Genomic DNA, 15,214 nt, shown 5'->3' with positions numbered 1-15,214 from the left:
TTTCTTATTGGTGATGGTCGTTGCCTGGCATTTATGTGGCGTACATGTTACTCGCCACTTGTCAACCCAAACCTGGATATTGCTCAGATCTTATTGCATTGGATCATGGACTGCTTCAGTATCTGAGGAATTGCAAATGGTGCTGAATGTTTTGCAATCATCAGTAAACATCCTTACTTCTGATCTTATGATGGAAGGAAAGTCATTAATAAAGCCACTCAAGATTGTTGGGCCTTGGACACTACCCTGAGAGACTCCTCCAGAGATGTCATGGAGTTGAGGTGACTGACCCTCCACAACCACAACTATCTTCCTATGTACCAGGTATGACTCCAACCAGTGGAGAGTTTGCCCCTGATACCCATTGATTCCAGTTTCGCTTGGGGTCTTTGATCCCACACTCGGTCGAATGCGGCTTCAATGTCAAGGGCTGTCACTATCACCTCACCTCTGGAATTCAACTCTTTCATCTATGTTTGAACCAAAGCTGTAATGAGGTCAGGAGCTGACTCATGTCAGTGAATCCATTTCAATGGAATCACTTCTCATTCTTTTATACTCCAGAGAGCTTAGAGCACATTTACGAACCATTTTCTTATAGTCCAACCATATCATGTTTGGATATAATCTAGAGTACTTTTGATGTATCACCTCCAAGGCAAGTTTTTTTTTCTTCAACAGTGGATTCTAAAACTGTGCAAATTATTTCATGTGTGTTCTCATCAATGCAATTGTCCTGTATTCTGTTATTTGATTCCTCTTGCAATAAGGACCGTTACCCTGTTTATCTTTCTCATTGATTGCTGGACCTGCATGTTAACTTTGTTTCACTTTATGAGCACACTCAGATCCCTCTGAATATCACTATTTATATGTTTCATGCCTCTTAAAATGTATTCTGCTTTTCCATTCTCACAATCAAAGAGAATAACTTCACACTTTTTTCAAGTTCCCCTCTGCGAGTCACCTTTTCTCCACTGACGTAATCTTTCTTGACATTTTTGTAGCCTCTCTGTCTTCCTCACAGTTTATGTTCCCACCTAGCTTTGTAGAGCACACTTGGATTCACCACGTTCAAAGTCTTTATCCAAATCATCAGTATGGATTATGCATAGCTTGGATCCTAACACCTATCCTTGTGGGTCTGCTATAGTTACAGTCTGCTGACTTAAATTTTGTCCATCCCTAAGCTTTGTTTACTCTCAGTTAATTCATCCTCCATTCATGCTATTACATTTCCCCAAATTCATAGGCAGTTATGTTGCATGTTTATGGCCAAGACGGGAAGGCCACCCAGCATATCCATTCCATGCCAGCACTCCGACTGAGTAAGTCCCAGTCCTCCCATCTGGGTTAATTTGTCTGCAAGTTTATTTTGTTCAACTGCACATCATTGTTTCTGTTTTCTCAACTGTTGAGGACAAAAAATTCCATGCCATTGCCACTCACTGCTTGAAAGTATTCTCCTCTCATCCCTCTGCACGTCTTGCCCCAAATCTTAATTCTGTGCCCAAGTCACAAGCCAATGGGAAAAGCTTGTTCCTTGTCTACCTGATCCAGGCCAATTATTATTCTTGTGCACCTCTATTAAATATTCCCTTGATCTTCATTGCTCCTTATAGAACACCACCAGACTCGCCAACTTCATCTTGAAAGTGGAAACCCCCTCTTCTGCCCATCCTACCATTCCTGGAACCATTCTGAACCCTCTAAGTGAACTTCACAAATTTCTTGAAGGCCAGAACTAGACAGAAGATCCTGGTTGGGACCTAACCAGAACTATTTGCAGGTCCTGCAGCAACTGGTTCAGAAGCATTGAAGTAGGATATCAGGTACTGAGCATTTGTCCAAATTTAGATGTTCAGTTTCCCTATTGATATTAATCATCTTAAGTTACTCAAGTTTATTAAGCCTTGGTTTCTCTCTATTGATATGTAATTTGTGTATTCTAATATATAAAAAATACATTTCTTCAATGTCTCTGCTGATTGCTCGTTTTGCCTGTCTCTGCCTCAAAGGACCAATGTTTATTTCAGCTACTCTGTTTCCGATTCTATATTTGAAGAAACATATGATTTCAATTGTTACAGTAATGTACAAAATATATTCCTGGAATATTTTCATATTCGTTTTCCCATTTTATCAAATTTTCTGTGTTGTGTAAAAGGTTTTTTTTTTGTAGCATGCTCAGTCCTTAACACGAATATTCTTAATTTACCTAATACGCCTGGGATTCTTTGCTTCTGATTTTTGTTAGGACAAGTTTGCCACAGTTTATTGCCAGATCTTTGAATTTATTTACCTTATTAATTGTAGCCAGCTCTCCCCTCGTAGTTAAGTATTTGATAGCTTAATAATTATTGTTTGGCTTGAGTATGTAACTTTCAAACTCTATTGTCTTATGATCATGTTTTTATTTTCCAAGCAGATCTTTACTGTGAGATTTGTACTTTATCCTTTAATTTGCACAATTTTAGATATAAAGTAATGTCATCCTTTTTTTTGGCAACTTGTTGTGCCAAGAAACTGCAATGAAAGCATTTTACAAGCAAATTTGTCAGACCGACTTTGCTATTTGTTTCAACTAAATGAAGAGTAAACTTTCCTGCAGTCTTATTTCCTTCATTACAACCTTGAATTATTTATTTCTTAATACCCTAACTATTGGTTACAATTTGAGGAGTTGTAGTCTCTTCCCTCCAGCATTTTTGGACTTTTGCTGCCCCACCCTACACAATTCTATGTCCCCTACTGTGTTCAAAGCTCAGAGACTGAAACATAAACACTTTTTTTTCTCTCTCCACAGATATTGCCATACTTGCTGAGAAGTTGAAATAGTATTTTGGTAGCACATAACTTGAGTATTGCTCAAAAGGAATACCGTGAACGCTCTTCAGGAAAATTCACATGAATACCAAACTGTAAAGTGAACAGCAATCAATACTGCATGAGAACAGACATGATGATGCATTTCAGAAAGATAGACGAGAGAAAATGAGTATCCCTGACATGAAAGGATGATGATGATTGTTGTTATTTAAAATTTTCAACTTCTGATTATCTGAGATGGGTGTTGCTATGAAGTTGGAAATGGACTGCAGCAATTAACTCAAATTACTGAAGCAAAATCTGCTGACAAAACCTTGTGCAACCACCTGAAAAACTCAATGGGGAAAGACCAGAGTTGATTCTTCATTACAATAGTACACTGAGGAGTTGGAGCCCCTGTAAGAGCCTGGGGCTGCATGCTCCAGAGAATGTTTGAAATGACAGTTAAATGTTATTATGACCTGCAAATATTTCAACTCTGAACTGTAATTGTAAGTGTATTTTGACAACTCATTGTCTCTTGCAGTGTATTGAAAGGAATTAATTTGCATTGTTCTTTGCACAGTTCAAATATAATACCATATTATGTATCTTTACAAAATTAATGATTAAAGTGCATTTTTACCCAGAAATTGGGAAATCACAGCATTGTGTTCACCATAGATGATTATTAATAGTCACAAGAAAATGAAAATAATTTTCATCATTATTCGACCACCCAATTGGAAAGAAAAGCAGAACAAGAATCTCCAACCCAGTTTTTTTTTCTCTCACTGATATGTGCTTCAGACATGGGAGCAGGACTAGAAGTAGAGCATTAACTTTTTTGATTGTTCTCATTTTTCAGCTTGTAGGTTATGGCAATAGTTGTCATACTGGGATATGCACAAGGTATCAGGTTCAAATCTGAGATGATTCCAGGCACATCTTTTACCATGGTTTGTACAGAGAGGGTGCGCAATACTCATTTCAAGGATTGTAGGATTGTCAAATGGGGAGATGTTAGGTCAGCAGGAACTATTCTGTGGGAGTTTAGAAGAGTGATAGGTGATCAAACTGAAACATTGCAAATTTTGACAAGACTCAATGCACGGATGCTGTTACATCTGCCTGTGGGCTTTGAACCAACGGGCACAGTCTCAGTATAGGGCACTTGGGATTGGGATGAGGAGAAATGCCTTCACTCAGAGAGTGGTGTTCCTGTGGAATTATCTAGTACAGAAGGCTGTGGAGGCAAAATCAATTAATATATCTGGGAAGGAAGCAGATAGACTCCTATACTCTAGGAGGTTTATGCACAATCTGAATATACGGGTAGGCACAGAGCACGAAGATGAAGAGAAACATCTTTACTAAGTGGGTTCCAAATCTGTGGAGTTCTCTACCATAGGAGGCGAAATCACTGAAATGACTGAGAATGAAAAATAAATTTCTAAACACTAAAAGGGGTATAATAGAAAGCATAGGAGCTTGCCACTGAGATAGATGATGAGCCATGATTATATTGAATATTGGAGCAATTTCACAGGGCTTAATAACCTACTCCTGCTCCCCTTTTCTTGGTTTCAACAAGGTCCTGACAGATCTGATGATGGCCTTAATGCTCCATTCTTACCTGTTTCTCATTGCATTTCACTTGGCTATCAATGTACAATCTATGTAATAATGTTGAATACAGTAATGTACAGTAATGACCCAGCCTCATCTACCCTCTGGGGGAAGATAATTCCAAAGGTTAACAACGATATGCCTCCTTAACTGTGGCATCAATGGGAGACACCTTATGTTTAAACAGAAGTACCCCACAATGGGAAACATCCCACCAGCGTCTAGCTTTTCAAGCCCCTCAAATTTCCTATTTCAAGAAGAATATTTCCACATTATCTAGAACAGTTATTTGTTGTTTTAGTTTGGCAAGCTGAATCACGGCATTTTCTTTGTCTCAATCGTTATCTTTTAAGGTCAGTGGTTCAATGCTAATTCGAGACCGAGTTTTTTTTATATCCCTTCTTGCACCTTTATTTTTGTCTTGTATCTTCTGGCTGACATAAAACATTCCCAAACATTGTCTGCTGTCGTATTAACACTAAGATCCTATGCAGTTGTTTTATGAATATCAATTTCAAATTAAAGTAGAAAAAAACTCATCTAAAATTTCATCCTGTCATCCAAGTTCGCCTAATTACTTATCACATATATCTCTGTATTGGGTACAACAGAATTAGTGTAAATTATCATCTATATGTCTATATTTGGCTGTCTATCAATATATGGGATTCGAACACGGTAATGGTATTTATGTGGCTGTGGTAAAGGTGATTTAGAGAAGGGCACCATTATGAAAAAGTTCAAACATTTTAGTGATTTTCTTTTTTGGTTACCTGCAACTAAATACTTCTGTGTGCTGATTGAAAATCAGAATGTCTGGCTATCTTTCTCCAGCGATGCTAGTCCCTACTATAGTATCCAGCTGTGTTCTCGAGGTACATATCTGTCCGTCAGTGCGACTTGCTGCATACACCAGAACAGTTTCGCTTGTTAGAGCTGAAAGATGTTGAATTTGGCTATTAACGTCTCACTACGGAAAAACGATATTGAGACTCGGTGTTCGTGACAATACGCAGCACTCCAAACAAAACTCGCACAATTGGATCCTCGCGAGAGGGGGCTGATTTTGTATATTCACGAATGAAAATTGAATGGTTCCTGCAGGATTTTAACGATTTTGTAATGGTTATTTTCCCTTATCACTCGCATGGCTCTAAATGATGAAATATTGGTAAAAGTGAGTGAGTGTATTTTAACTTTTTTTATCAGTTTCTCCATCCTGAGGACAGAGTTTTAGATGTTTCCCTCCTATGAGATTTGTCTTTCAACGAACTCTGAAACGTGTAGAGAGAGTAATGTCACTGACAATTGATAGAGTTTCTCCAACACCTTCTCATTATAACAATTACAAACAAAGAAGAAACAGGCCCTTCAGCCCAACGAGCCCGCGCCGCCATTTTAACATTACGAGTTCCCCCTCCACCCATGACCCTTATCTATGCTTATGGCATTCCACATTGAGGGAAACTAATTTAGGGACAATTTATTAACACCAATCAGACTAATAGCACATTTTTGGGGTGCGGGAGGAAACCGGAGCAGCCGGAGAAAACTCACGCAAGCACAGGGAGAATGCACAAACTCCCACAGACACTGACCCAAATCCATGTGTTTGCACAGCAAACAGCGATATTCACTGAGCTGTCGTGTTGCCCATCACCTGGTCCAGTTTAAGCGTACACTAACGACATGAAGTACTAGGCTATTCTGGAAACAACCAAGAGTAGCCCTCGTACAACCCATCGCGAGTATGCCCCTCGTTGGACAATAAGGCGGACTGAAGCACCTGTGAATTAAAAGAGAAAGACTTTAGTATCATCCACATCCTTCTACATTACCAGGGACGTCCCAAGGCTCCTGAACCTTACTTAAAACAATCTCCTATATCCCTCCATCTCCAACCCACTCATATGCCTGTCTAAGTAACTATTAAACAAATCCAGCGTGCCTGCCTCCACCACCTTGCTTGGCAGAGCATTCCATACCCCCACTACCCTCTGTGTGAAAATCCCAATCCCAGTGCCTATTGAGCTATGTCTCCTCCCCACCACCTCCCCCCTCCATATTAGTTTAAACCCTGCCGAAACATTCCAGCTACATTGAATGTGCAAAATGTCCTCCATCGCATAATAAAGATTTACTTTCGTGTGCTTCAAAACGCTGTTTGTTTAAAAGTGATGACAATAAGGCTGAAAACGTGGGTTTCTCAGACAGTCAGTAGGGGAAAACGCGGCGTGCTCCAAGTGTAAAAGTAAAGTTCCCTGACTGGGAATCGAACCCGGGCCGCGGCGGTGAGAGCGCCGAATCCTAACCACTAGACCACCAGGGAGAACTCGAATAACCAGCCACTAGTGTGGATGAGAACTGATCATATCTTGAAACAGTAAATTGGCATTTGCAGACACTTAAGCGACATTTTGTGGTTTCCAACAATTACATAATCATTTGATGAGTAAACACTCATTGAGATGTATGAAACCTCACTTTCGTTTTTGTGCCCGAACACGCGTTTTATGCACCATATGTCTGCCTTTGGGTATGTGTCTTTGTTTTATGTGTCTCTCTCTGCATGTATATATTCCTACACGTAGGTCTGTGTACTGAACTGTCCATGTTAATTTTTCTGCGCCTCACATGCTCGGCATTCTTAGGTATCGTTTTTTAACACTACCATTTTCTCCCGCTCACCGCATCTGATTTCTCTGGGCATAAAGGAATCATCCCAGCTTCCCATTTTATGAATCCACACATGTTTTTCTGTATATGTTGCTCCGTATCTGTCTGAGTGTCAATGTATCTGCACTGATGCCTGTCTAGTTAGCTGTTTATGCTTCTATACCTCCATGTTCTTCAGTTTTCGGGTTCCGATTTTATCTCTCGCATTCTCCCGATCGTAGTGAATGGACATACGAATTGTGTAAGTTTACATTCAAACGTGGGCGACAGAGTGTTAAACAGATTAACAGCAAATAAACGTTTTCAAATTTTTAAGCTTTACTGAAAAAAAAACGATTTCCACCACGACGGAGCAGAGATCGAGTTCGTTATCGGTCCATTATCCCTTATCAGTGTCAATTGACACAGAACTTGTGAAATATTTCTAATCTTCATCTCTCGCTCTATTTGTCTCTTTGACTGTCTCCGCCTGTAGTTTTCCTCTCCTTGTTGGGTTTCTCGTTCATTCATCTGGCATTCTCCACAAACATTCTCCCTATTTGCAGCTGAAACATGACGTCTGCTCTACGAAACGAAATGCAGAGTAAGCGAACGCGTCGTTTCCTTGTCAGCATAGTGTTCCCGTCCCCCATAAAATTGTCACGCGGGGGAGCGGGGTTCCATTCCCCGACGGGAAAATTTTACTTAAAGGGTTGATATTCTTTTGATCACGTTGAAGCAGTTGACAAAAAGAACAGAGGATTGAAAAAGTTGCAAAAGGTGAGAAATGCGAGCTGGTTTTCATGGACGTTCAGTGAAAAGAATGAGACTGCAGTAGCAGCGCAGGGCTTAAGGCGACGGGATGAAAATATGTCATAGTTCCCTCTTCACAACTAACTTAATCATTTGAGTTTATTTTCTTTGGAAGTAACCATGCACAGAGATGAATGATATGCCGCTCTTCAAAAATGTGGGTTGTTTTGCTCAATTCAGCTGCACCTATTGGTCAAATTTTTAATGACAATAACATAAAAGCACGGCTAAGCAAGGCTTCCTTCTTCAAGATCTCTTTTTCACTTAACGTTTTTCACTCTGTGTGCTGGTTTTATTTTTTGGCCAGAAACTCAGAATAAAGATCACGCAGACACGGGGAAAACGTACGAACTCCGCATAGGCTGTGAGCCAAACCGGCGATCGAATCTGAGTCCCTAACAGTGAGGCAACAGCGCTAGCCACTATGACACTGTAATCGCCTCTCAACCTTATAACTCCATCGAATTTAGAGCCAGAGTACTCAAAATGTCCTCATACGTCAAGTTTTTCTTTCCCAGAATCATTCTCGAAAACTTGCATTTGGCCCTCTCCAAGACCAACACTTCCTTTCTTAGACGCGAAGTCCAAAATTGCTCACAAAACTCCACATGTGGTCTGATCAGAGCCTTATAATGCCTCAATAGCACATCCCTGTTTTTGTATTTTAGCCTCTCGAAATGAATGATATCGTTGCATTTGCTTTCCTCACTGCCAACCCAGCCTGCAAATAAACCGTAAAAGAATCACGAACTGGCCCTCCCAAGCCCCGTTGTACCTTCGATATTTGAATTCTCTCCTCATTTGTGAAAAAACACCTATATTCTTCCGACTAAGTTCCATAACTTCACACTTCCCAACGTTGCATTCCATCAGCAAATTCTTTGTTATTCACCTATCTTGTCTCAGATTTTCTGCAGCTTCTGCAACTCCTCAAAACCACATGCCTCTCCACTTATCCTTGTATCATCTGCAATGCCCTTAGTGCTTTCATTTAGATTAATGATGTATAAAGTGAAAAGTTGTGGTCACAACACTGATACTTGCGAAACTTCACTTGTCACTAGATGCCATCGTGAAAAGCACCTCTTTATTCCCGTTCTCTGCCGTCTGTTAATCAGCCAACCTTAAGTCCAGGCCAGTAACTTGCATGTAACCCCATCGTTTGTTATCTCATTCAGCTGCCTCCTGTGCGACACCTTAACAAAGGATTCCTGGAAAACAAAGATACAACGTCCACTACCTTTCCTTTGTCTAACCTGCTCCTCACTTGCTCAAATAATTCTCAAATTTCCTCCCCTTGACAAAACCATGCTGACTTCGTCCAATTTGCTGTGCACATCCAAGTACTCTGAAAGCTCACTCTGAATACTGGACACTAAAGTCTTATCATCCACCGAGGTCAGGTTAATTGGCCTGTCATTTTCTTTTTTTTTGCCTCCCCCATTCTTAAACCGGAATGTTACACAAGCGAATTTCCAGTCCTTTGCGACACTGCCTGACTCCAGTGATTCCATAAAGATCACCACTAATTCCTTCAATCCGTTACAACTCTGGGTTGTAGTCCATCTGCTTCATGTGATTTATCCATATTCAGACCTTTCAGCTTCCCTAGTTCATTCTCCTTAGTAATGGCAAACACACTCACCTCTGCCCCCTGAGCTGGTACTGATGTCTTCCAAAATGGAGACGGATGCAAAGTAGCTATTTGGTTGTTCCACCATTTTCCCGTATTACTACTATTCCAGTGTAATTTTCCGGCGGTACAGTGCTGACTCTTGCCTCTCTCTCTTAGCCTATACATATCTAAGAAAACAGTCTTGCATTTCTCTTTCATATGACCGCATAGCTTAACGTGAAATTTCATCTTCTGAGCCTTATTGTCTTTTTTAGTTGTTCCCAGTTGGCTTTTAAAGGCTTCAGAGCCCATAGGCTTCCCACGATTTTTCGTCACACTGTATGCTTTTCATTTTGTTTTTATAGTGTTGCCGTCTTCCCTTGTCAGCCATAGTTTCCTCGTCCTCACGTTAGTATGCTTCTTCTTCCGTGGGATGAAATTATGTTGTGTTTCCAGACTTTCTCCCAGAAACTCCTGCTATTGAAGTTTCACCGCGTTCCTCATAGGCTCTGCTTCCAATCATCCCTAGCCACCTTCAAAATCATCCCTCCTTAGTTACCTTAAATCAACTCTAATACCGTTGGACCTGATTACAGATCGTCCCTCTCAAACTACAGGGTGCATTCTATTATAATGCCAGCTCGAATTTTCCAGTCCATTTCATCACGAAGCCACCCATGAACCCTGGAACATTGCCTTTTTTAGCACGACTTTCGATCTCCTGCTGTATTTTATGCCCCACGCCCCGACTACTCCTTGAAGGCCTGTACATAACATCCATCAAGAACTTTTAAACTTTTAACCTCTCCTCTCGCCTCCCGATACACATGCACACCGTATAGGTTAAAACGCACCTTTTGCTGATCTACGCATCAAGACATGTAATCATCTTGCATCAGCTTATTAGAATCAAGTAACTGTATAAAATTTGAATGGATGGGTACGGGAGCAATTTTTCAATGACACATTTTAAATGATTCTTCCGAAAGCATTTAGCTGCGAGATTACTGGACAGCAGCAGAGTACGTAGAAAGATTTTTATAGAGACAAGGTACGGAAATCAGAGCTTTACATTCGGAAAACTTCCCGGCTCAGACCAAAAGCTCGTCCCTGGGTGGGCTCGAACCACCAACCTTTCGGTTAACAGCCGAACGCGCTAACCGATTGCGCCACAGAGACTCGAAACACTATAGCAATAATGTGCAAAGAAAGGTTTTCATAAAGATCGCTACTGTACTACAGATACATTTATTCATACCGCCGAAGTTCTCCGCGAACCGCGGCTATGGTCCGTTAAGTTTTTTTTTGCCTCGTCTGTCACCACATATTCTTCATGAAACAGGGAAATATTGACGATAATTGAAAGCTTAACCTGACCTACAACATCCAATTTACTTTTCTCCATACTACCTGCCTCGTTTGTAAATATTTAAATACTTGCAATTTTCCTTTTCCGATTTATCGCAAATATGAGGATTTACTTGAAGCCAATAATACGTTGTACCTAATAATGCGCACCAAAATACACCAAGCTTGACGCTAACATTTTTGATTTGTTGCCGTCATCCCCCCCCCCCCCACCCCCCCACAGACCGTCAAAGGGTAGCAATTTTCAAGCGAAATTTGTCTTTGTTCATGCCTGTGAATGATGAATTTCTGACATGCAGGAAAAGACAGAGCCAGTTTATTAAAATCAAGAGTGATTTCATTTGGAGGTGGACTGGGAAAATCGGATTGGTACTATGATAGAATGCACCCTGAAGTTTGAGAGGGCAAATCTACGATATAACATGCAAAAGAGAAGAGATCACGACCCCACAACCGAACATCAAGGCATTGTTTCCAGGACTATCAATGCCCTCATCTCCCCTGGACATCTTGCGTCCACAACTTCCAACCTCACGTCTCCCAAGCCCGGACAGCCCGCTTCTAACTTCTTCCACAAATCCACAAACAGGACTGCAATCATGTCAGCCTGTTTCTGCCCCACTGAACTAATTTCCTTCTATCTTGAATCCATTTTAGCTCCTTGTGTCCAGTCCCTTCCCACCGACACCCTTGATTCCCTTAATGCCCGATATCAATAATTCCAGTTCCCCGGTACAAACCGCCTCTTCTTCACCATGGATTTCCAATCCCTCTAAAGTTTCATTCTCCACCAGGATAGCCTCAATGCTCTTCCCTCCTTGCTCGAAAAGATGTCTGAACAATCTCCAACCACCACCGCTCTCCTCCGTCTGGCTCAGTTGGTTCTCTCACTCAGGAATTTCTCCTTTAACTCGTCTCACTTCTTCCAAATAAAAGGTGTGGTTATGGGCACCCGCATGGGTCCTAGTTTTGCTGTCTCTTTATGGGTTTTGTTCTATGCTCCATTCCTAATCTGGCCCGCCCCACAACTCCTTTTCGGCACATCAATGACTGCTTAAGTGCCACTTCATGCTCTCGTCTGCACCTGCAAAAAAATACTAATTTTGATTCGAATTTCCATCCCACTATCGCTATCATATGGTCCATCTCTGATACTTCTGTTCCCTTTCTTGACCTTTTTGTCTCCATTTCTGCAGATAAACTGTCCACTAGTATACATTACAAGCCCACTGACTCCCACATCTACTCTGGACGACAGCTCTTCACAACCCACACTCTGAACATTCTTTCAGTTCCTTCACCTCCACCACATTTGTTCTGACGATGTCAGTTTTCTAAATAGCGCTGCTGATATGTCTTCCTTCTTACTCAATTGTAATATTGGACCCACTGTGGATGAAAAGGCTCTTAGACGCATACAATCCATCCCCCGGGCCGCTGCTCTCACGTCCTCCCCTCACTCCCAAGAAAAAGGATAGAGTTTGCCTGTTCCTCACATTTCACCCCACTAGTCCCCACATTCAAAGGATCATTTTACGTCAACTCCAGCAATGATGCCACTACTCAACACATCTTCCTCTCACCCCTCCTGTCAGCATTCCATGGGGACCATTCTCTCCGGGATTCCCTGGTCCACTCCTCCAACATACCCTCACCTGACATCCCGCCCCAGGGCACCTTCACATGCAATCGTAGAAAGTTCAACACCTGCACATTTGCCTCCTTTCTGCTCACCGTCTCAGGTCCTAAACACCCCTTTCAGGTGACGCAGACCTTACTTGCATCTCCTTCAATCTGGTCTGTTGCATTCGCTGTTCCGAATGCAGTTTACTCTACATCGGAGAGACCAAATGTAGACTTGCTGAACACCTGGCTGAACACCATTGGTTCATCTGCAAGCAGGGCTGTGAACTTCCTGTCACTTGCCACTTCAACACATCACACTGATCTCCTGTCCACATGTCCGCCCTTGGCCTTTTGCAATGTTCTAGAGGACTCAAACGCAAACTGAAGGAACAGCACCCCCTCTTCCGATTGGGCAATTTGGACATTATATGGATGGACAGCCATCTGGATTGAAATTGAGTTCCAGCACATGAACTTTCTCCTCCACCTTCACCCTTGGATCGTTCTACCTATCACACTCATGCTCACACGCTGGTATCCCTGATAACTGTCAGCATTCAATATAGTTTTTCTGAGGGTTGTGACTGAAATGCAGCACCCAGATACCTCATTCCTTCTCTGATGTGTCGCAGCAACCGACGTTCGGACATCCAGCTCTTCAAGTGTGAACCGGAGTTCCTCCAGCATCCAACACTTATTACAGATGCGTTCGCTCGGCTGAAACATGGAGATCAGATGCACCAACACAATGCAGGTACAACACATCACCAGGCCCGTTATCCTTTTTGTCATTTACATAGTTTTAAATTTTCTTTCTAAAATTAAATTCTATCTGCTTTTCAGATGCTAAGTCTATGAAATGATTATCCTTAAAACCGTTATTTGAAACAAATGAAAATAGGTAATTCAAAATGTCAATTACTCCCCAGACAATGAAATTACTATTTTCCTGTGATATCACAATGTTTCCCTCAGGTCCGGCTGCCTCTGGTCCTGGAAGATGAGAGTCGCACTCTTCATTGAATTCTCCCCCTTCTCTATCCCCGCACTCCATTTGAATTCTCCGCCCCATCCCCCCTTTACTGATTTCTCCCTTTTCTCTCTGCGCGCTCGCTTTATTGAATTTGCCCCCTTCTCAGCCCCGCGCTCCTAATTGAATTCTCGCTCTTCTCTCCCCCCGCGCTCTTTATTGAATTCTTCCTCCTCTCTGTCCCCACATAAGAACATAAGAACATAAGAAATAGGAGCAGGAGTAGGCCATCTGGCCCTTCGAGCCTGCCCCGCCATTCAATAAGATCATGGCTGATCTGTCGTGGCTCAGTTCCACATTCCCGCCCTCTCCCCATAACCCTTAATCCCCTCTCTTATCAAAAACCCATCAACCCGCGTCTTAAAATTATTTAGCGAGGTAGCCTCCACCACTTCAACGGGCAGAGAATTCCAGAGATTCACCACCCTTTGAGTGAAGAAGTTCTTCCTCAACTCCGTTCTAAACCGCCCCCCCCCCCTTTATCTTGAGGCTGTGCCCCCTAGTCCTACTATCCTTTCTGAGCGGGAAGAGTCTCTCCTCCTCTATCCTATCCATCCCATTCATCATCTTATACATCTCAATGAGATCTCCCCTCATTCTTCTAAACTCTAACGAGTACAAGCCTAGTTTATTCAGCCTCTCCTCATAGCTCAACCCTCTCAACTCTGGCATCAGCCTAGTAAACCTCCTCTGCACTCCCTCCAAGGCCAAAATATCTTTGCGCAGGTGCGGCGCCCAAAACTGCACACAGTACTCTAGCTGCGGCCTCACCTATGCCCTATATAGCCGTAGCAAGACCTCCCTACTTTTATATTCAATCCCCCTCGCTATGAAGGCCAGCATCCCATTCACCTTCCTGACCACCTGCTGCACCTGCAAGCTGGGTTTTTGCGACTCATGCACAAGGACCCCGAGGTCCCTCTGCACCGTCGCCTGCTTTGGTTTTTCTCCACGTAAGTAATAATCCTTCCTACCATTATTCCTACCAAAGTGGACCACCTCGCACTTGCCAACATTAAATTCCATTTGCCAGTTCCTGGCCCATTCGCCCAGCCTATCTAGATCCTTCTGCAGACTCTCCATACCCTCCGCGCAATTTGCCGTTCCACCAATCTTGGTGTCATCAGCAAATTTTGACACCACACACTCGGTTCCCTCCTCCAGATCATCTATATAAATGGTAAATAGCTGAGGCCCCAGCACCGACCCCTGAGGCACTCCACTAGTCACCAACCACCAATCCGAATAGCACCCATTGACCCCAACTCCCTGCCTCCTATTTGACAACCAATCCTCTATCCAGGCTAACACCCTACCCCCAACTCCATGTCTCCTGACCTTCTGCAATAACCTGTTGTGAGGTACCTTGTCAAACGCCTTCTGAAAATCAAGAAAGACCACACCCACCGGCTCTCCTCTATCCACCGCCCTAGACACATCCTCATAGAACTCCAGTAAATTTGTCAGACACAACTTCCCCTTAACGAAACCGTGCTGTGTCTGCTCTATCAAGCAATTCCCCTCAAGATGCCTTGCTATTTCCTCCTTGATGACGGATTCTAACATTTCACCTACAACAGACGTTAAACTAACCGGCCTATAATTCCCTGCCTTTTGCCTGGCACCCTTCTTAAACAACGGTGTAACATTAGCCGCTTTCCAATCTTCCG

The 15,214-nt window shown here is 42.4% G+C and overlaps 2 non-coding genes across 2 annotated transcripts; both read right to left on the bottom strand.

Moving 5' to 3' along the window:
• Positions 1 to 6,694: 6,694 nt before the first annotated feature.
• trnae-cuc (transfer RNA glutamic acid (anticodon CUC)) lies at positions 6,695 to 6,766 on the bottom strand. Its single transcript has one exon. It is a non-coding gene; the product is annotated as a tRNA-Glu (tRNA).
• Positions 6,767 to 10,625: 3,859 nt separating this feature from the next.
• trnan-guu (transfer RNA asparagine (anticodon GUU)) lies at positions 10,626 to 10,699 on the bottom strand. Its single transcript has one exon. It is a non-coding gene; the product is annotated as a tRNA-Asn (tRNA).
• Between the last annotated feature and the right edge of the window lie 4,515 nt (positions 10,700 to 15,214).

The sequence above is a fragment of the Carcharhinus amblyrhynchos genome, chromosome 9, assembly GCF_965287045.1.
Source record: "Carcharhinus amblyrhynchos chromosome 9, sCarAmb.v2.hapA, whole genome shotgun sequence".
Classification (NCBI taxonomy): domain Eukaryota; kingdom Metazoa; phylum Chordata; class Chondrichthyes; order Carcharhiniformes; family Carcharhinidae; genus Carcharhinus; species Carcharhinus amblyrhynchos.
This window is presented reverse-complemented; position numbering and strand designations above follow the sequence as displayed.